General features: G+C 52.6%; 1 pseudogene; it reads left to right on the top strand.

The window, feature by feature from the left end:
* LOC138657556 (zinc finger protein 271-like) overlaps positions 1 to 23,765 on the top strand; it is a 111,721-nt pseudogene that overhangs the window by 10,324 nt on the left and 77,632 nt on the right.

The raw sequence follows: 23,765 nt of genomic DNA, 5'->3' as shown, positions 1-23,765 counted from the left end.
GACATCACCGCACTATTCCCACATGTCTACCCACCGGAGCCCACCTCAGAGGGAGATATACTGACATCAGTGCACTATTCCCACATGTCTACCCACCGGAGCCCACCTCAGAGGGAGACATACTGACATCAGTGCACTATTCCCACATGTCTACCCACCGGAGCCCACCTCAGAGGGAGACATACTGACATCAGTGCACTATTCCCACATGTCTACCCACCGGAGCCCACCTCAGAGGGAGACATACTGACATCAGCGCACTATTCCCACATGTCTACCCACCGGAGCCCACCTCAGAGGGAGACATACTGACATCACCGCACTATTCCCACATGTCTACCCACCGGAGCCCACCTCAGAGGGAGACATACTGACATCAGTGCACTATTCCCACATGTCTACCCACCGGAGCTCACCTCAGAGGGAGACATACTGACATCAGTGTACTATTCCCACATGTCTACCCACCGGAGCTCACCTCAGAGGGAGACATACTGACATCACCGCACTATTCCCACATGTCTACCCACCGGAGCCCACCTCAGAGGGAGACATACTGACATCAGTGTACTATTCCCACATGTCTACCCACCGGAGCTCACCTCAGAGGGAGACATACTGACATCAGCGCACTATTCCCACATGTCTACCCACCGGAGCCCACCTCAGAGGGAGACATACTGACATCAGTGCACTATTCCCACATGTCTACCCACCGGAGCCCACCTCATAGGGAGACATACTGACATCGCCGCACTATTCCCACATGTCTACCCACCGGAGCCACCTCAGAGGGAGACATACTGACATCGCCGCACTATTCCCACATGTCTACCCACCGGAGCCCACCTCAGAGGGAGACATACTGACATCAGTGCACTATTCCCACATGTCTACCCACCGGAGCCCACCTCAGAGGGAGACATACTGACATCACCGCACTATTCCCACATGTCTACCCCCCGGAGCCCACCTCAGAGGGAGACATACTGACATCAGTGCACTATTCCCACATGTCTACCCACCGGAGCCCACCTCAGAGGGAGACATACTGACATCACCGCACTATTCCCACATGTCTACCCACCGGAGCTCACCTCAGAGGGAGACATACTGACATCACCGCACTATTCCCACATGTCTACCCACCGGAGCCCACCTCAGAGGGAGACATACTGACATCAGTGCACTATTCCCACATGTCTACCCACCGGAGCCCACCTCAGAGGGAGACATACTGACATCACCGCACTATTCCCACATGTCTACCCACCGGAGCCCACCTCAGAGGGAGACATACTGACATCACTGCACTATTCACACATGTCTACCCACCGGAGCCCACCTCAGAGGGAGACATACTGACATCACCGCACTATTCCCACATGTCTACCCACCGGAGCCCACCTCAGAGGGAGACATACTGACATCACCGCACTATTCCCACATGTCTACCCACCGGAGCTCACCTCAGAGGGAGACATACTGACATCAGTGTACTATTCCCACATGTCTACCCACCGGAGCCCACCTCAGAGGGAGACATACTGACATCACCGCACTATTCCCACATGTCTACCCACCGGAGCCCACCTCAGAGGGAGACATACTGACATCACCGCACTATTCCCACATGTCTACCCACCGGAGCCCACCTCAGAGGGAGACATACTGACATCACCGCACTATTCCCACATGTCTACCCACCGGAGCCCACCTCGGAGGGAGACATACTGACATCACCGCACTATTCCCACATGTCTACCCACCGGAGCCCACCTCAGAGGGAGACATACTGACATCAGCGCACTATTCCCACATGTCTACCCACCGGAGCCCACCTCAGAGGGAGACATACTGACATCACCGCACTATTCCCACATGTCTACCCACCGGAGCTCACCTCAGAGGGAGACATACTGACATCAGTGTACTATTCCCACATGTCTACCCACCGGAGCCCACCTCAGAGGGAGACATACTGACATCACCGCACTATTCCCACATGTCTACCCACCGGAGCCCACCTCAGAGGGAGACATACTGACATCACCGCACTATTCCCACATGTCTACCCACCGGAGCCCACCTCAGAGGGAGACATACTGACATCACCGCACTATTCCCACATGTCTACCCACCGGAGCCCACCTCAGAGGGAGACATACTGACATCACCGCACTATTCCCACATGTCTACCCACCGGAGCCCACCTCAGAGGGAGACATACTGACATCACCGCACTATTCCCACATGTCTACCCACCGGAGCCCACCTCAGAGGGAGACATACTGACATCACCGCACTATTCCCACATGTCTACCCACCGGAGCCCACCTCAGAGGGAGACATACTGACATCACCGCACTATTCCCACATGTCTACCCACCGGAGCCCACCTCAGAGGGAGACATACTGACATCACCGCACTATTCCCACATGTCTACCCACCGGAGCCCACCTCAGAGGGAGACATACTGACATCACCGCACTATTCCCACATGTCTACCCACCGGAGCCCACCTCAGAGGGAGACATACTGACATCAGCGCACTATTCCCACATGTCTACCCACCGGAGCCCACCTCAGAGGGAGACATACTGACATCACTGCACTATTCCCACATGTCTACCCACCGGAGCCCACCTCAGAGGGAGACATACTGACATCACCGCACTATTCCCACATGTCTACCCTCCGGAGCCCACCTCAGAGGGAGACATACTGACATCACCGCACTATTCCCACATGTCTACCCACCGGAGCCCACCTCAGAGGGAGACATACTGACATCACCGCACTATTCCCACATGTCTACCCACCGGAGCCCACCTCAGAGGGAGACATACTGACATCAGTGCACTATTCCCACATGTCTACCCACCGGAGCCCACCTCAGAGGGAGACATACTGACATCACCGCACTATTCCCACATGTCTACCCACCGGAGCCCACCTCAGAAGGAGACATACTGACATCAGTGCACTATTCCCACATGTCTACCCACCGGAGCCCACCTCAGAGGGAGACATACTGACATCACCGCACTATTCCCACATGTCTACCCACCGGAGCCCACCTCAGAGGGAGACATACTGACATCAGTGCACTATTCCCACATGTCTACCCACCGGAGCCCACCTCAGAGGGAGACATACTGACATCACCGCACTATTCCCACATGTCTACCCACCGGAGCCCACCTCAGAGGGAGACATACTGACATCACCGCACTATTCCCACATGTCTACCCACCGGAGCCCACCTCAGAGGGAGACATACTGACATCACTGCACTATTCCCACATGTCTACCCACCGGAGCCCACCTCAGAGGGAGACATACTGACATCAGTGCACTATTCCCACATGTCTACCCACCGGAGCCCACCTCAGAGGGAGACATACTGACATCAGTGCACTATTCCCACATGTCTACCCTCCGGAGCCCACCTCAGAGGGAAACATACTGACATCACCGCACTATTCCCACATGTCTACCCACCGGAGCCCACCTCAGAGGGAGACATACTGACATCAGTGTACTATTCCCACATGTCTACCCACCGGAGCCCACCTCAGAGGGAGACATACTGACATCAGTGCACTATTCCCACATGTCTACCCACCGGAGCTCACCTCAGAGGGAGACATACTGACATCAGTGCACTATTCCCACATGTCTACCCACCGGAGCCCACCTCAGAGGGAGACATACTGACATCAGTGCACTATTCCCACATGTCTACCCACCGGAGCCCACCTCAGAGGGAGACATACTGACATCAGTGCACTATTCCCACATGTCTACCCACCGGAGCCCACCTCAGAGGGAGACATGCTGACATCACCGCACTATTCCCACATGTCTACCCACCGGAGCTCACCTCAGAGGGAGACATACTGACATCACCGCACTATTCCCACATGTCTACCCACCGGAGCCCACCTCAGAGGGAGACATACTGACATCACCGCACTATTCCCACATGTCTACCCACCGGAGCTCACCTCAGAGGGAGACATACTGACATCAGCGCACTATTCCCACATGTCTACCCACCGGAGCTCACCTCAGAGGGAGACATACTGACATCAGTGCACTATTCCCACATGTCTACCCACCGGAGCCCACCTCAGAGGGAGACATACTGACATCACTGCACTATTCCCACATGTCTACCCACCGGAGCCCACCTCAGAGGGAGACATACTGACATCACCGCACTATTCCCACATGTCTACCCACCGGAGCCCACCTCAGAGGGAGACATACTGACATCACCGCACTATTCCCACATGTCTACCCACCGGAGCCCACCTCAGAGGGAGACATACTGACATCACTGCACTATTCCCACATGTCTACCCACCGGAGCCCACCTCAGAGGGAGACATACTGACATCAGTGCACTATTCCCACATGTCTACCCACCGGAGCCCACCTCAGAGGGAGACATACTGACATCACCGCACTATTCCCACATGTCTACCCACCGGAGCCCACCTCAGAGGGAGATATACTGACATCAGTGCACTATTCCCACATGTCTACCCACCGGAGCCCACCTCAGAGGGAGACATACTGACATCAGTGCACTATTCCCACATGTCTACCCACCGGAGCCCACCTCAGAGGGAGACATACTGACATCAGTGCACTATTCCCACATGTCTACCCACCGGAGCCCACCTCAGAGGGAGACATACTGACATCAGCGCACTATTCCCACATGTCTACCCACCGGAGCCCACCTCAGAGGGAGACATACTGACATCACCGCACTATTCCCACATGTCTACCCACCGGAGCCCACCTCAGAGGGAGACATACTGACATCAGTGCACTATTCCCACATGTCTACCCACCGGAGCTCACCTCAGAGGGAGACATACTGACATCAGTGTACTATTCCCACATGTCTACCCACCGGAGCTCACCTCAGAGGGAGACATACTGACATCACCGCACTATTCCCACATGTCTACCCACCGGAGCCCACCTCAGAGGGAGACATACTGACATCAGTGTACTATTCCCACATGTCTACCCACCGGAGCTCACCTCAGAGGGAGACATACTGACATCAGCGCACTATTCCCACATGTCTACCCACCGGAGCCCACCTCAGAGGGAGACATACTGACATCAGTGCACTATTCCCACATGTCTACCCACCGGAGCCCACCTCATAGGGAGACATACTGACATCGCCGCACTATTCCCACATGTCTACCCACCGGAGCCACCTCAGAGGGAGACATACTGACATCGCCGCACTATTCCCACATGTCTACCCACCGGAGCCCACCTCAGAGGGAGACATACTGACATCAGTGCACTATTCCCACATGTCTACCCACCGGAGCCCACCTCAGAGGGAGACATACTGACATCACCGCACTATTCCCACATGTCTACCCCCCGGAGCCCACCTCAGAGGGAGACATACTGACATCAGTGCACTATTCCCACATGTCTACCCACCGGAGCCCACCTCAGAGGGAGACATACTGACATCACCGCACTATTCCCACATGTCTACCCACCGGAGCTCACCTCAGAGGGAGACATACTGACATCACCGCACTATTCCCACATGTCTACCCACCGGAGCCCACCTCAGAGGGAGACATACTGACATCAGTGCACTATTCCCACATGTCTACCCACCGGAGCCCACCTCAGAGGGAGACATACTGACATCACCGCACTATTCCCACATGTCTACCCACCGGAGCCCACCTCAGAGGGAGACATACTGACATCACTGCACTATTCACACATGTCTACCCACCGGAGCCCACCTCAGAGGGAGACATACTGACATCACCGCACTATTCCCACATGTCTACCCACCGGAGCCCACCTCAGAGGGAGACATACTGACATCACCGCACTATTCCCACATGTCTACCCACCGGAGCTCACCTCAGAGGGAGACATACTGACATCAGTGTACTATTCCCACATGTCTACCCACCGGAGCCCACCTCAGAGGGAGACATACTGACATCACCGCACTATTCCCACATGTCTACCCACCGGAGCCCACCTCAGAGGGAGACATACTGACATCACCGCACTATTCCCACATGTCTACCCACCGGAGCCCACCTCAGAGGGAGACATACTGACATCACCGCACTATTCCCACATGTCTACCCACCGGAGCCCACCTCAGAGGGAGACATACTGACATCACCGCACTATTCCCACATGTCTACCCACCGGAGCCCACCTCAGAGGGAGACATACTGACATCAGCGCACTATTCCCACATGTCTACCCACCGGAGCCCACCTCAGAGGGAGACATACTGACATCACCGCACTATTCCCACATGTCTACCCACCGGAGCTCACCTCAGAGGGAGACATACTGACATCAGCGCACTATTCCCACATGTCTACCCACCGGAGCCCACCTCAGAGGGAGACATACTGACATCAGTGCACTATTCCCACATGTCTACCCACCGGAGCCCACCTCAGAGGGAGACATACTGACATCACCGCACTATTCCCACATGTCTACCCACTGGAGCCCACCTCAGAGGGAGACATACTGACATCAGTGCACTATTCCCACATGTCTACCCACCGGAGCCCACCTCAGAGGGAGACATACTGACATCACCGCACTATTCCCACATGTCTACCCACCGGAGCCCACCTCAGAGGGAGACATACTGACATCACCGCACTATTCCCACATGTCTACCCACCGGAGCCCACCTCAGAGGGAGACATACTGACATCACCGCACTATTCCCACATGTCTACCCACCGGAGCCCACCTCAGAGGGAGATATACTGACATCAGTGTACTATTCCCACATGTCTACCCACCGGAGCTCACCTCAGAGGGAGACATACTGACATCACCGCACTATTCCCACATGTCTACCCTCCGGAGCCCACCTCAGAGGGAGACATACTGACATCAGTGCACTATTCCCACATGTCTACCCACCGGAGCTCACCTCAGAGGGAGACATACTGACATCACCGCACTATTCCCACATGTCTACCCTCCGGAGCTCACCTCAGAGGGAGACATACTGACATCACCGCACTATTCCCACATGTCTACCCACCGGAGCCCACCTCAGAGGGAGACATACTGACATCAGTGCACTATTCCCACATGTCTACCCACCGGAGCCCACCTCAGAGGGAGACATACTGACATCAGTGCACTATTCCCACATGTCTACCCACCGGAGCCCACCTCAGAGGGAGACATACTGACATCACCGCACTATTCCCACATGTCTACCCACCGGAGCCCACCTCAGAGGGAGACATACTGACATCAGTGCACTATTCCCACATGTCTACCCACCGGAGCTCACCTCAGAGGGAGACATACTGACATCACCGCACTATTCCCACATGTCTACCCTCCGGAGCTCACCTCAGAGGGAGACATACTGACATCACCGCACTATTCCCACATGTCTACCCACCGGAGCCCACCTCAGAGGGAGACATACTGACATCAGTGCACTATTCCCACATGTCTACCCACCGGAGCTCACCTCAGAGGGAGACATACTGACATCACCGCACTATTCCCACATGTCTACCCTCCGGAGCCCACCTCAGAGGGAGACATACTGACATCAGTGCACTATTCCCACATGTCTACCCACCGGAGCCCACCTCAGAGGGAGACATACTGACATCACCGCACTATTCCCACATGTCTACCCACCGGAGCCCACCTCAGAGGGAGACATACTGACATCAGTGCACTATTCCCACATGTCTACCCACCGGAGCTCACCTCAGAGGGAGACATACTGACATCAGCGCACTATTCCCACATGTCTACCCACCGGAGCCCACCTCAGAGGGAGACATACTGACATCAGTGCACTATTCCCACATGTCTACCCACCGGAGCTCACCTCAGAGGGAGACATACTGACATCACCGCACTATTCCCACATGTCTACCCACCGGAGCCCACCTCAGAGGGAGACATACTGACATCACCGCACTATTCCCACATGTCTACCCACCGGAGCCCACCTCAGAGGGAGACATACTGACATCACCGCACTATTCCCACATGTCTACCCACCGGAGCCCACCTCAGAGGGAGACATGCTGACATCAGTGCACTATTCCCACATGTCTACCTACCGGAGCCCACCTCAGAGGGAGACATGCTGACATCAGTGCACTATTCCCACATGTCTACCCACCGGAGCCACCTCAGAGGGAGACATACTGACATCAGTGCACTATTCCCACATGTCTACCCACCGGAGCCACCTCAGAGGGAGACATACTGACATCGCCGCACTATTCCCACATGTCTACCCACCGGAGCCCACCTCAGAGGGAGACATACTGACATCAGTGCACTATTCCCACATGTCTACCCTCCGGAGCCCACCTCAGAGGGAGACATACTGACATCAGCGCACTAATCCCACATGTCTACCCACCGGAGCCCACCTCAGAGGGAGACATACTGACATCACCGCACTATTCCCACATGTCTACCCACCGGAGCCCACCTCAGAGGGAGACATACTGACATCACCGCACTATTCCCACATGTCTACCCACCGGAGCCCACCTCAGAGGGAGACATACTGACATCAGTGCACTATTTCCACATGTCTACCCTCCGGAGCCCACCTCAGAGGGAGACATACTGACATCAGCGCACTAATCCCACATGTCTACCCACCGGAGCCCACCTCAGAGGGAGACATACTGACATCAGTGCACTATTCCCACATGTCTACCCACCGGAGCCCACCTCAGAGGGAGACATACTGACATCACCGCACTATTCCCACATGTCTACCCACCGGAGCCCACCTCAGAGGGAGACATACTGACATCAGCGCACTATTCCCACATGTCTACCCACCGGAGCCCACCTCAGAGGGAGACTTACTGACATCACCGCACTATTCCCACATGTCTACCCACCGGAGCCCACCTCAGAGGGAGACATACTGACACCAGTGTACTATTCCCACATGTCTACCCACCGGAGCCCACCTCAGAGGGAGACATACTGACATCAGTGCACTATTCCCACATGTCTACCCACCGGAGCCACCTCAGAGGGAGACATACTGACATCAGTGCACTATTCCCACATGTCTACCCACCGGAGCCCACCTCAGAGGGAGACATACTGACATCAGTGTACTATTCCCACATGTCTACCCACCGGAGTCCACCTCAGAGGGAGACATACTGACATCACCGCACTATTCCCACATGTCTACCCACCGGAGCTCACCTCAGAGGGAGACATACTGACATCACCGCACTATTCCCACATGTCTACCCACCGGAGCCCACCTCAGAGGGAGACATACTGACATCAGTGTAGTATTCCCACATGTCTACCCACCGGAGCCCACCTCAGAGGGAGACATACTGACATCACCGCACTATTCCCACATGTCTACCCACCGGAGCTCACCTCAGAGGGAGACATACTGACATCAGTGTACTATTCCCACATGTCTACCCACCGGAGCCCACCTCAGAGGGAGACATACTGACATCACCGCACTATTCCCACATGTCTACCCACCGGAGCCCACCTCAGAGGGAGACATACTGACATCAGTGCACTATTCCCACATGTCTACCCACCGGAGCCACCTCAGAGGGAGACATACTGACATCAGTGCACTATTCCCACATGTCTACCCACCGGAGCCACCTCAGAGGGAGACATACTGACATCGCCGCACTATTCCCACATGTCTACCCACCGGAGCCCACCTCAGAGGGAGACATACTGACATCAGTGCACTATTCCCACATGTCTACCCACCGGAGCCCACCTCAGAGGGAGACATACTGACATCACCGCACTATTCCCACATGTCTACCCCCCGGAGCCCACCTCAGAGGGAGACATACTGACATCAGTGCACTATTCCCACATGTCTACCCACCGGAGCCCACCTCAGAGGGAGACATACTGACATCACCGCACTATTCCCACATGTCTACCCACCGGAGCTCACCTCAGAGGGAGACATACTGACATCACCGCACTATTCCCACATGTCTACCCACCGGAGCCCACCTCAGAGGGAGACATACTGACATCAGTGCACTATTCCCACATGTCTACCCACCGGAGCTCACCTCAGAGGGAGACATACTGACATCAGTGTACTATTCCCACATGTCTACCCACCGGAGCCCACCTCAGAGGGAGACATACTGACATCACCGCACTATTCCCACATGTCTACCCACCGGAGCCCACCTCAGAGGGAGACATACTGACATCACCGCACTATTCCCACATGTCTACCCACCGGAGCCCACCTCAGAGGGAGACATACTGACATCACCGCACTATTCCCACATGTCTACCCACCGGAGCCCACCTCAGAGGGAGACATACTGACATCACCGCACTATTCCCACATGTCTACCCACCGGAGCCCACCTCAGAGGGAGACATACTGACATCAGTGCACTATTCCCACATGTCTACCCACCGGAGCCCACCTCAGAGGGAGACATGCTGACATCAGTGCACTATTCCCACATGTCTACCCACCGGAGCTCACCTCAGAGGGAGACATACTGACATCACCGCACTATTCCCACATGTCTACCCACCGGAGCCCACCTCAGAGGGAGACATACTGACATCAGCGCACTATTCCCACATGTCTACCCACCGGAGCTCACCTCAGAGGGAGACATACTGACATCAGTGCACTATTCCCACATGTCTACCCACCGGAGCCCACCTCAGAGGGAGACATACTGACATCAGTGCACTATTCCCACATGTCTACCCACCGGAGCCCACCTCAGAGGGAGACATACTGACATCACCGCACTATTCCCACATGTCTACCCACCGGAGCCCACCTCAGAGGGAGACATACTGACATCAGTGCACTATTCCCACATGTCTACCCACCGGAGCCCACCTCAGAGGGAGACATACTGACATCAGTGCACTATTCCCACATGTCTACCCACCGGAGCTCACCTCAGAGGGAGACATACTGACATCACCGCACTATTCCCACATGTCTACCCTCCGGAGCTCACCTCAGAGGGAGACATACTGACATCACCGCACTATTCCCACATGTCTACCCACTGGAGCCCACCTCAGAGGGAGACATACTGACATCAGTGCACTATTCCCACATGTCTACCCACCGGAGCTCACCTCAGAGGGAGACATACTGACATCACCGCACTATTCCCACATGTCTACCCTCCGGAGCCCACCTCAGAGGGAGACATACTGACATCAGTGCACTATTCCCACATGTCTACCCTCCGGAGCCCACCTCAGAGGGAGACATACTGACATCAGAGCACTATTCCCACATGTCTACCCACCGGAGCCCACCTCAGAGGGAGACATACTGACATCAGTGCACTATTCCCACATGTCTACCCTCCGGAGCTCACCTCAGAGGGAGACATACTGACATCTCCGCACTATTCCCACATGTCTACCCACCGGAGCTCACCTCAGAGGGAGACATACTGACATCACCGCACTATTCCCACATGTCTACCCTCCGGAGCTCACCTCAGAGGGAGACATACTGACATCACCGCACTATTCCCACATGTCTACCCACTGGAGCCCACCTCAGAGGGAGACATACTGACATCAGTGCACTATTCCCACATGTCTACCCACCGGAGCCCACCTCAGAGGGAGACATACTGACATCAGTGCACTATTCCCACATGTCTACCCACCGGAGCCCACCTCAGAGGGAGACATACTGACATCACCGCACTATTCCCACATGTCTACCCACCGGAGCCCACCTCAGAGGGAGACATACTGACATCAGTGCACTATTCCCACATGTCTACCCACCGGAGCCCACCTCAGAGGGAGACATACTGACATCACCGCACTATTCCCACATGTCTACCCACCGGAGCCCACCTCAGAGGGAGACATACTGACATCAGTGCACTATTCCCACATGTCTACCCACCGGAGCCCACCTCAGAGGGAGACATACTGACATCAACGCACTATTCCCACATGTCTACCCACCGGAGCCCACCTCAGAGGGAGACATACTGACATCAGTGCACTATTCCCACATGTCTACCCACCGGAGCCCACCTCAGAGGGAGACATACTGACATCACCGCACTATTCCCACATGTCTACCCACCGGAGCCCACCTCAGAGGGAGACATACTGACATCAGTGCACTATTCCCACATGTCTACCCACCGGAGCCCACCTCAGAGGGAGACATACTGACATCAGTGTACTATTCCCACATGTCTACCCACCGGAGCCCACCTCAGAGGAAGACATACTGACATCAGTGCACTATTCCCACATGTCTACCCACCGGAGCCCACCTCAGAGGGAGACATACTGACATCACCGCACTATTCCCACATGTCTACCCACCGGAGCCCACCTCAGAGGGAGACATACTGACATCAGTGTACTATTCCCACATGTCTACCCACCGGAGCCCACCTCAGAGGAAGACATACTGACATCAGTGCACTATTCCCACATGTCTACCCACCGGAGCCCACCTCAGAGGGAGACATACTGACATCACCGCACTATTCCCACATGTCTACCCACCGGAGCCCACCTCAGAGGGAGACATACTGACATCAGTGCACTATTCCCACATGTCTACCCACCGGAGCCCACCTCAGAGGGAGACATACTGACATCAGTGCACTATTCCCACATGTCTACCCACCGGAGCCCACCTCAGAGGGAGACATACTGACATCACCGCACTATTCCCACATGTCTACCCACCGGAGCTCACCTCAGAGGAAGACATACTGACATCACCGCACTATTCCCACATGTCTACCCACCGGAGCCCACCTCAGAGGGAGACATACTGACATCAGCGCACTATTCCCACATGTCTACCCACCGGAGCCCACCTCAGAGGGAGACATACTGACATCACCGCACTATTCCCACATGTCTACCCTCCGGAGCTCACCTCAGAGGGAGACATACTGACATCACCGCACTATTCCCACATGTCTACCCACCGGAGCCCACCTCAGAGGGAGACATACTGACATCAGTGCACTATTCCCACATGTCTACCCACCGGAGCTCACCTCAGAGGGAGACATACTGACATCACCGCACTATTCCCACATGTCTACCCACCGGAGCCCACCTCAGAGGGAGACATACTGACATCACCGCACTATTCCCACATGTCTACCCACCGGAGCCCACCTCAGAGGGAGACATACTGACATCCCCGCACTATTCCCACATGTCTACCCTCCGGAGCCCACCTCAGAGGGAGACATACTGACATCAGTGCACTATTCCCACATGTCTACCCTCCGGAGCTCACCTCAGAGGGAGACATACTGACATCAGAGCACTATTCCCACATGTCTACCCACCGGAGCCCACCTCAGAGGGAGACATACTGACATCAGTGCACTATTCCCACATGTCTACCCTCCGGAGCTCACCTCAGAGGGAGACATACTGACATCTCCGCACTATTCCCACATGTCTACCCACCGGAGCTCACCTCAGAGGGAGACATACTGACATCCCCGCACTATTCCCACATGTCTACCCTCCGGAGCCCACCTCAGAGGGAGACATACTGACATCACCGCACTATTCCCACATGTCTACCCACCGGAGCCCACCTCAGAGGGAGACATACTGACATCACCGCACTATTCCCACATGTCTACCCACCGGAGCCCACCTCAGAGGGAGACATACTGACATCAGTGTACTATTCCCACATGTCTACCCACCGGAGCCCACCTCAGAGGAAGACATACTGACATCAGTGCACTATTCCCACATGTCTACCCACCGGAGCTCACCTCAGAGGGAGACATACTGACATCAGTGCACTATTCCCACATGTCTACCCATCGGAGCCCACCTCAGAGGGAGACATACTGACATCAGAGCACTATTCCCACATGTCTACCCACCGGAGCTCACCTCAGAGGGAGACATACTGACATCACCGCACTATTCCCACATGTCTACCCACCGGAGCCCACCTCAGAGGGAGACATACTGACATCAGTGCACTATTCCCACATGTCTACCCACCGGAGCCCACCTCAGAGGGAGACATACTGACATCAGCGCACTATTCCCACATGTCTACCCACCGGAGCTCACCTCAGAGGGAGACATACTGACATCACCGCACTATTCCCACATGTCTACCCACCGGAGCCCACCTCAGAGGGAGACATACTGACATCAGTGCACTATTCCCACATGTCTACCCACCGGAGCCCACCTCAGAGGGAGACATACTGACATCAGTGCACTATTCCCACATGTCTACCCACCGGAGCTCACCTCAGAGGGAGACATACTGACATCAGTGCACTATTCCCACATGTCTACCCACCGGAGCCCACCTCAGAGGGAGACATACTGACATCAGTGCACTATTCCCACATGTCTACCCACCGGAGCTCACCTCAGAGGGAGACATACTGACATCACCGCACTATTCCCACATGTCTACCCACCGGAGCCCACCTCAGAGGGAGACATACTGACATCAGTGCACTATTCCCACATGTCTACTTTACAGCCGCACAATTTTGGAAACAATTTTTTTTTTTTGTTAGGGAGTTATAAGGGTTAAAAGTTGACCAGCGATTTCTCATTTTTTCAACACCATTTTTTAGGGACCACCTCACAATGAAGTCACTTTGAGGGGTCTGTGATAGAAAATAACCAAGTGTGACCCCATTCTACAAACTGCACCCCTTAAGGTGCTCAAAACCACATTCCGGAAGTTTATTAACCCTTTACGTGCTTCACAGGAACTGAAGCAATGCGAAAGGAAAAAGTGAACATTTAACTTTTTTTAAAACATTTTACTTCAGACCCTTTTTTTGTTTTTTATTTTCACAAGGGTAGAAAGAGAAAATGAGCTACAAAACTTGTTGTCCTGAGTACGCTGATACCCCATATGTGGGGGTAAACTACTGTTTGGGCGCATGGGAGAGCTCGGGAGGGAAGGAGCGTCATTTGACTTTTTAACGCAGAATTGGCTGCAATTGAGATCAGACACCATGTCGCGTTTGGAGAGCCCTGATGTGCCTAAACAGTGGAAACCCCCAAATATAACTGAAACCCTAATCCAAACACACCCCTAAAGGTTAAATGGAGATAAATCCATTTTTTTTGAATTTTATAATTTTCCCTTACTAAGGGGGAGATAAAGGGGGGTTTATTTACTATATTTTTATTTTGATTACTGTGATAGACCCTATCATAGTGATCAAAATGAACCAATAAGAAAAATCTATTGTTGCCAGGTGCCGACCGGCAGATCTCGGCGGGGGTACTGCGCATGCGCCCGTCATTTCCTTCCCGGAAAAAGATGCCGGCGGATGTGAGGGGACGCAGGAACATCGGGGGCGGGGGACACAGAATCGGGGGACCCTATTTCTCTCTCTTCTGATGTGCGATCACAGAGGAGAGAGAAATTAACCCCTTTCTGACCTCGGACGGGATAGTACATACGAGGTCAGATCCCCTGCTTTGATGCAGGGCTCCGCGGTGAGCCCGCACCAAAGCCGGGACATGTCAGCTGTTTTGAACAGCTGACATGTGCCCGTAATAGGCGCGGGCAGAATCGCGATCTGCCCGCACCTATTAACTAGTTAAATGCCGCTGTCAAACGCAGACAGCGGCATTTAAGTACCGCTTCCGGCCGTCACATGATCGGGGGTCGGCGATGCGTCAGGATGGTAACCATAGAGGTCCTAGAGACCTCTATGGTTACTGACCACCGGTGGCTGTGAGCGCCACCTTGTGGTCGGCGCTCACAGCACACCTGCAATTCCGCTACATAGCAGCGAACAGCAGATCGCTATGTAGCAGAGGCGATCGAGTTGTGCCTGCTTCTAGCCTCCCATGGAGGCTATTGAAGCATGGCAAAAGTAAAAAAAAAAAAGTTAAAAAAAATGTGAAAAAAATATAAAAGTTTAAATCACCCCCTTTCGCCCCAATCAAAATAAATCAATTAAAAAAAAAATCAAATCTACACATATTTATTATCGCCGCGCTCAGAATCGCCTGATCTATCAATTAAAAAAAAGCATTAACCTGATCGCTAAACGGCGTAGCGAGAAAAAAAATTTGAAACGCCAGAATTACGTTTTTTAGGTCGCGCGACATTGCATTAAAATGCAATAACGGGCGATCAAAAGAACGTATCTGCACCGAAATGCTATCATTAAAAACGTCATCTCGGCACGCAAAAAATAAGCATCCAACCGACCCCAGATCACGAAAAATGGAGATGCTACGGGTATCGGAAAATGGTGCAATTTTTTTTTTTTTTTTTAGCAAAGTTTGGAAGTTTGGAATTTTTTTTCACCACTTAGATAAAAAAGAACCTAGTCATATTAGGTGTCTATGAACTCGTACTGACCTGGAGAATCATAATGGCAGGTCAGTTTTAGCATTTAGTGAACCTAGCAAAAAAGCCAAACAAAAAACAAGTGTGGGATTGCACTTTTTTTTGCAATTTCACCGCACTTGGAATTTTTTTCCTGTTTTCTAGTACACGACATGCTAAAACCAAAAGTAGAACTCGTCCCGCAAAAAATAAGCCCTCACATGGCCAAATTGACGGAAAAATAAGAAAGTTATGGCTCTGGGAAGGAGGGGGAGCGAAAAACGAACACTGAAAAACGAAAAATCCCAAGGTCATGAAGGGGTTAAATGGAAATCAGACTTTTTTTTTGCAATCGCCGTTCTACAGTTAGAAACGGCGATCGAAACACTGGAGTGAGTAAAAACTGACCAGAATCATGTTCTCTGTACCCCCTGCAGACGAGACCCCAGAGAAATTCCGACTCTGGGGGGCGCTTTAAGTACCCTTAACTGCCACCGTTAAAGGCGTATCGGCAGTCGCCAAGGGGTTAATGTTCTGGTAAATATTGATACTGTGATTATTATTAGACAATTCCATCTCCCTCTATATCTCTGATAATTCTGTATTCTAAGTGTTATTGATAAGAGCAGTAACTCCGGGCGCGGTCTCTATATAGAGGGGTCTGTGGGGGGGTTGTGTTATGTAGTGGAAACCTGTATGGAAAGTTTAGGAGCTCAGGAGGTGTCACATGTTACATGTTACGGAACCACTCAGCACCCAGAATATGTGGTGCAGTTATATATATGTTGTCACGATTCCCCTGACCGCTGTCACCACTGGGTCAGGATTCCCACCGTGACCGTCACCCCTATGTCACGGATTGAGGTGACTTTAGGCCAACAGACGGCTATCACATGTGCAGGGGGGCTTATCTTAGTTATCCCTCCACTCCACGATGTGATGAAAAACCACACACAAGGCTATTGACCTCTTAGTTTACAGCAGGGGCTTATTCTAGGTATCCCACTGCTTTCAATATACCACAAACTGCAGGGATTTATGTATATCCCTCTTACAGTACCACTTAACACTTGCAGCTCTCGGGCGCCCCCCTTACTCTCAGGTCAGATTAGGTACTGCACCCTGGGTAATTAGTCGCCAGAAAGGCTGCCTGCTATGTACTGGCTATTGGGCACGCTGCAGCGATGCGATAACTACTCCCACTCTTCGATTAAACGGGTCCGAAGCTAACCCAACACAATAGTAGCGTATTTTCCCTTCAAGAGACTTAGGGTACGGTTTAGAACAGGAGAAAGAACTGGTATTAAATAATATACCCCATCAAAAGTTTCAGGCAGTGTTTTATCAAAATATTTTACAAAGATGTTACGAATGAGACAATTGCAAATATGTACAAGGGTAATTATAACATAAAGGCAATAAATGAGAAAAAGCAACACTCACATGTTCAAAGCATGACCGGCAACCAGGCTAGTGGAGTTTTCCCATACGTCCCAACTCATTGGACGTGCTGCTGGCTTCAGGAGAATACATGAAGTCAGGAAGAAATCTGAGCTGGGGAAGCCTGCCACAAACTTAATACCTTAAGGCTGTGACATCACAGAAAGGCTGGCTTATCCAGACCCTCCTCTCTCTACATTCTGAGTAAACTTTAAACTATTTTCTCTAATTTCTATAACTTCACTACAAAACACGTCATAGTTCTAACAAACCCATCAATCATCTCGGATTAACGTGAGCATTCTAATGAGATCAAATATGTCCTATCTGGGATACATATTTACAGAGAAAACCCTACTTCTTTACCAGACGGAGTTAGAAGCCCGAGTTTCAAGGGATGGGTACATACACTGAGTGGGAATACGAATATATATTTTCGTGTTCTTACCGTAAACATGGTGCATAATATCGTACCAAAACCAAACAAAGAATCTTTCATGAATTTTGGAGCCACTTTTCCAGTTCCAACTAGTGCAGGTGGGAGGGGCGAGGGACTTTCCTCCGAGCCTGGAATTTATGACCCCAGGGCAATAAAACCCCCTTCTAGCATACAGTCCGTAGCCCAGAGAGAAACAAGGAGAGTCAGCTAGTGAAGGGGGGTGTAGCCCACCTCATGAGCTGAAGAGCAACTAAACTTATATGATATTTCATACCATATCGTGACATATGTATAATAGGTTCCATGTGAGATGCATCAGCCCACAGGCTGCGCCCCTGGGCAGAGGGGACACGATATCCCCCTTCTGTCCTCTCCCACCTTTGTAATTCCCACAGTAAATATCAGCAGGCTCTGGCCCCCTGCGGCTATTGTAATGTATGTCTGGCCTGCCGCTTTTCTATTGGCCTGCCCTCTGTATCTGTGTGATATGTTCTGTGTCCTGTGAGTAAAGTGTTGTCAGACTGGAAATACGGAGAGAAGCAGTGATCCCATGTAACCAAGCAATTCCAGCCAGTGTCCTTCATTCAGACTCCAGCCAAAGCAGAGTGGACCTCCTGAAACACGGGGTGGTACTGAAAGAGGTGCCCCAGCTTGGTAGACCCCGTTACATCACACATTTACCAGTTATGATCACATCAGAGAGTGGATGGATCGGAGACGAGCGCTCACAAGCTGCGTCTGTCCGTGTCCAATCCGTGTCTGGTCTCAGGTCACAAGTCTTTATTACAGAGATGAGAGCGGAAGGAATGGCTTCTTACATCACATTACCTGAGGGAGAAGAGATCTACGGTGGGAAATTCTTATCAGACCAGTTCTTCCCAGATTACTATACTCAGAGACAAGGTATAACACCCAGACCCTCTATATAGAGACATCATTTACCACCTTGCTATTCACTAGTACAATACTTTCTGACTGGTAATGTAAGAAGCCATTCCTCCCACTCTCTCATCTCTGTGCTGTAATAAAGACTTGTGACCGAGACCAGACAAGGATTGGACACGGACAGACACCGGATCTGTGTATTTTCTTGCCTCCGATGCATCGTGATTATTTTATTTCATTTAGAATGTGGAGCAATAATGGCAGATTGGCAATCGCTTGTATCTCAGCTGAAATTACCTTATTTTTCAGACTATAAGACGCACCGGACCATAAGACGCACCTAGGTTTTAGAGGAGGAAATTAGGGGGAAAAAAATGTGGTCAATTCTGTATTTAATATCCCTATCCTGGTAAATAAGGTTCCCCCATCCCTATCCTGGTATGCATGGTCCCTCATCCCTATCCTGGTATGCATGGTCCCTCATCCCTATCCTGGTATGCATGGTCCCTCATCCCTATCCTGGTATACATGGCCCCCTCATCCCTATCCTGGTATGTATAGCCCCTCATCCCTATCCTGATATGCATGGTCCCTCATCCCTATCCTGGTATGCATGGTCCCTCATCCCTATCCTGGTATGCATGGTCCCTCATCCCTATCCTGGTATGCATGGTCCCTCATCCCTATCCTGGTATACATGGCCCCCTCATCCCTATCCTGGTATGTATAGCCCCTCATCCCTATCCTGGTATGCATGGTCCCTCATCCCTATCCTGGTATGCATGGTCCCTCATCCCTATCCTGGTATACATGGCCCCCTCATCCCTATCCTGGTATGTATAGCCCCTCATCCCTATCCTGATATGCATGGTCCCTCATCCCTATCCTGGTATGCATGGTCCCTCATCCTGGCATACATGACCCCCTCATCCCTATCCTGGTATGCATTGCTCCTCATCCCTATCCTGGTATACATGGCCTCCTCATCCCTATCCTGGTATGCATGGCCCCCTCATCCCGGTCCTGGTATGCATGGCCCCCTCATCCCTATCCTGGTATACATGGCCCCCTCATCCCTATCCTGGTATGCATGGCCCCCTCATCCCTATCCTGGTATGCATGGCCCCCTCATCCCTATCCTGGTATGCATGGCCCCCTCATCCCTATCCTGGTATACATGGCTCCTCATCCCCATCCTGGTATGCATGGCCCCCTCATCCCTATCCTGGTATACATGGCTCCTCATCCCCATCCTGGTATGCATGGCCCCCTCATCCCTATCCTGGTATACATGGCTCCTCATCCCCATCCTGGTATACATGGCCCCCTCATCCCTATCCTGGTATACATGGCTCCTCATCCCTATCCTGGTATGCATGGCCCCCTCATCCCTATCCTGGTATGCATGGCCCCCTCATCCCTATCCTGGTATGCATGGCCCCCCTCATCCCGGTCCTGGTATGCATGGCCCCCCTCATCCCGGTCCTGGTATGCATGGCCCCCTCATCCCCATCCTGGTATGCATGGTCCCTCATCCCTATCCTGGTATGCATGGTCCCTCATCCCTATCCTGGTATGCATGGTCCCTCATCCCTATCCTGGTATGCATGGTCCCTCATCCCTATCCTGGTATGCATGGCCCCCCTCATCCCGGTCCTGGTATGCATGGCCCCCTCATCCCCGTCCTGGTATGCATGGTCCCTCATCCCTATCCTGGTATGCATGGTCCCTCATCCCTATCCTGGTATGCATGGTCCCTCATCCCTATCCTGGTATGCATGGCCCCCTCATCCCGGTCCTGGTATGCATGGCCCCTCTTCCTGGTATGCATGGCCCCCTCATCCCTATCCTGGTATGATTGGCCCCATCAGAAAAAAAAAAAAACACATTACACTTCCTTCCTCCGCTTCCTCGCAGCTTCCTCCTCCGTTGCCAGCAGCTTATTAATGCTTGTAAGAAGCACAAGTCAGGGATGTCACAAGCAGAGCACGGCTGCCGGAATACTCACCGGGACTGTACATCGCAGAGAGCAGCGAGTATTCATTGCTCTTCAGTAGCGCGCAGTGTCAGCCGGAGCCTTCCTGCTGCCGCCGGCGGTCACGTCCCTGCCATTACAAGCATTAAGCAGCTTCTGGCACCAGAGCAGGACGCTGCGAGGGAGCGCCTGGAAGGTAAGTGTAATGTTTTTTTAAAATCTTTTCTGATGGGGCCATGCATGCCAGGACCGGGATGGGACTAATCATACCAGAATAAGGATGGGACCAATAATACCAGGACCGGGATTAGACCAATCATACCAGGATGCCAAAAAGAAATGAATATTCATTGCCCTCCACGCCCATGGGCATGGAATGCAGTGAATATTCATTTCTCTCTAGCAACGGGCACAGGAGTTAGCCGCATCTGCTGGCTCCTGCCTCTGTGACCCTCTGCTCTGCCGAAACCGCTCCCTACCTCCCCACCACAGCCAGAGCCGGTAGATCCGGACTGTAAGACGAACTCCACATTTTTCTCCACATTTTGGGAGGAAAAAAGTGCATCTTATAGTCAGAAAAATACGGTAGCTCTCCTTGGAAGGGACTATAGCAACAGGGATGTACAGCACCTCCTCATCTCACAGCCTCCGCTGGCAGTGTAGTTACCGTAGTGACCGTCAATCTCTGGCGGTGTAGTTACCATGGTGACCGACCTCTGCTGGCGGTGTAGTTACCACGTTGACAGTCCTCAGCTGGTGATGTAGTTACCACGATGACCGTCCTCTGCTGGCGGTGTAGTTACCAAGGTGACCGTCCTCTACTGGCGGTGTAGTTACCACGGTGACCGTTCTCTGCCTATGAGGCTGATAATGAGCGGTCAGATCGGCGGAGGAGACCGCGGTGGAGTTTTGAGCCTTTTCCTCCAGATTCCTCCTGATAAATGTTGATATTTGGCAGAATTTAGTGATTGTCGTTCTCTCGTCCCCTGTGATTTCCATCTTCTCCTTCATCATGAAGACGCCGGCAGGACGAGATCCCTCCAGCTGATCCAGTGCTCATCCCTCCTCCTCCTGAATGACCCCGAGGATGGACAGGGATGAGACCACCAGAAGATTATTCCACTTCGCCCTGGAGATCGTCTCCCTGCTGAGCGGAGAGGTAACTCCTCTACATTTCTATCAGCTTTATTGTGTTCTGTGACAAGTCCGACATCGGAATAGAGAGAAGGATTCTTTCCTGTAAGAGCAGTGATTGTGTGGAGCTCTCTGCCCGGAGGAGTTGTCATGGGGATTCCCTATAAGAGCAGTAGAGGGGCCGGGATGTCTGTCCGGGGGGGAATAATATTCCCGGTTATGGCCCCAGATTACTGGAGACGGTTATTGATCCCGGGATTTCTACTGATTGTCAGATCTGGAGTCGGGAAGGAATCTTCTCCCTAAGTGTCTCTCTCCATACACAGGATTACACAATAGTGAGGAAGACACCGGGGGGCGGTGTGACTCCCATCATCCATCTCCAGGAGTCAGGAGGGCGGAGCCCCATCACAGAGCCTCCCCCGCACTCCCTGCTACATGAGAGGAACAAGAAGATCCTGGAGCTCAGCAACAAGATGATTGAGCTGCTGAGCGGAGAGGTGACTGCTGGGAGATTATACAGCACTGGAGGATTCTGGGTGATGAGCGGAGAGGTGACTGCTGGGACATTATACAGGACTGGAGGATTCTGGGTGATGAGCGGAGAGGTGACTGCTGGGAGATTATACAGCACTGGAGGATTCTGGGTGATGAGCGGAGAGGTGACTGCTGGGAGATTATACAGCACTGGAGGATTCTGGGTGATGGGCGGAGAGGTGACTGCTGGGACATTATACAGGACTGGAGGATTCTGGGTGATGAGCGGAGAGGTGACTGCTGGGAGATTATACAGCACTGGAGGATTCTGGGTGATGAGCGGAGAGGTGACTGCTGGGAGATTATACAGGACTGGAGGATTCTGGGTGATGAGCGGAGAGGTGACTGCTGGGAGATTATACAGCACTGGAGGATTCTGGGTGATGAGCGGAGAGGTGACTGCTGGGAGATTATACAGGACTGGAGGATTCTGGGTGATGAGCGGAGAGGTGACTGCTGGGAGATTATACAGCACTGGAGGATTCTGGGTGATGAGCGGAGAGGTGACTGCTGGGACATTATACAGCACTGGAGGATTCTGGGTGATGAGCGGAGAGGTGACTGCTGGGAGATTATACAGGACTGGAGGATTCTGGGTGATGAGCGGAGAGGTGACTGCTGGGAGATTATACAGGACTGGAGGATTCTGGGTGATGAGCGGAGAGGTGACTGCTGGGACATTATACAGCACTGGAGGATTCTGGGTGATGAGCGGAGAGGTGACTGCTGGGACATTATACAGGACTGGAGGATTCTGGGTGATGAGCGGAGAGGTGACTGCTGGGAGATTATACAGGACTGGAGGATTCTGGGTGATGAGCGGAGAGGTGACTGCTGGGACATTATACAGGACTGGAGGATTCTGGGTGATGAGCGGAGAGGTGACTGCTGGGAGATTATACAGCACTGGAGGATTCTGGGTGATGAGCGGAGA

The sequence above is a fragment of the Ranitomeya imitator genome, chromosome 1 (assembly GCF_032444005.1).
Source record: "Ranitomeya imitator isolate aRanImi1 chromosome 1, aRanImi1.pri, whole genome shotgun sequence".
NCBI lineage: Eukaryota > Metazoa > Chordata > Amphibia > Anura > Dendrobatidae > Ranitomeya > Ranitomeya imitator.
This window is presented reverse-complemented; position numbering and strand designations above follow the sequence as displayed.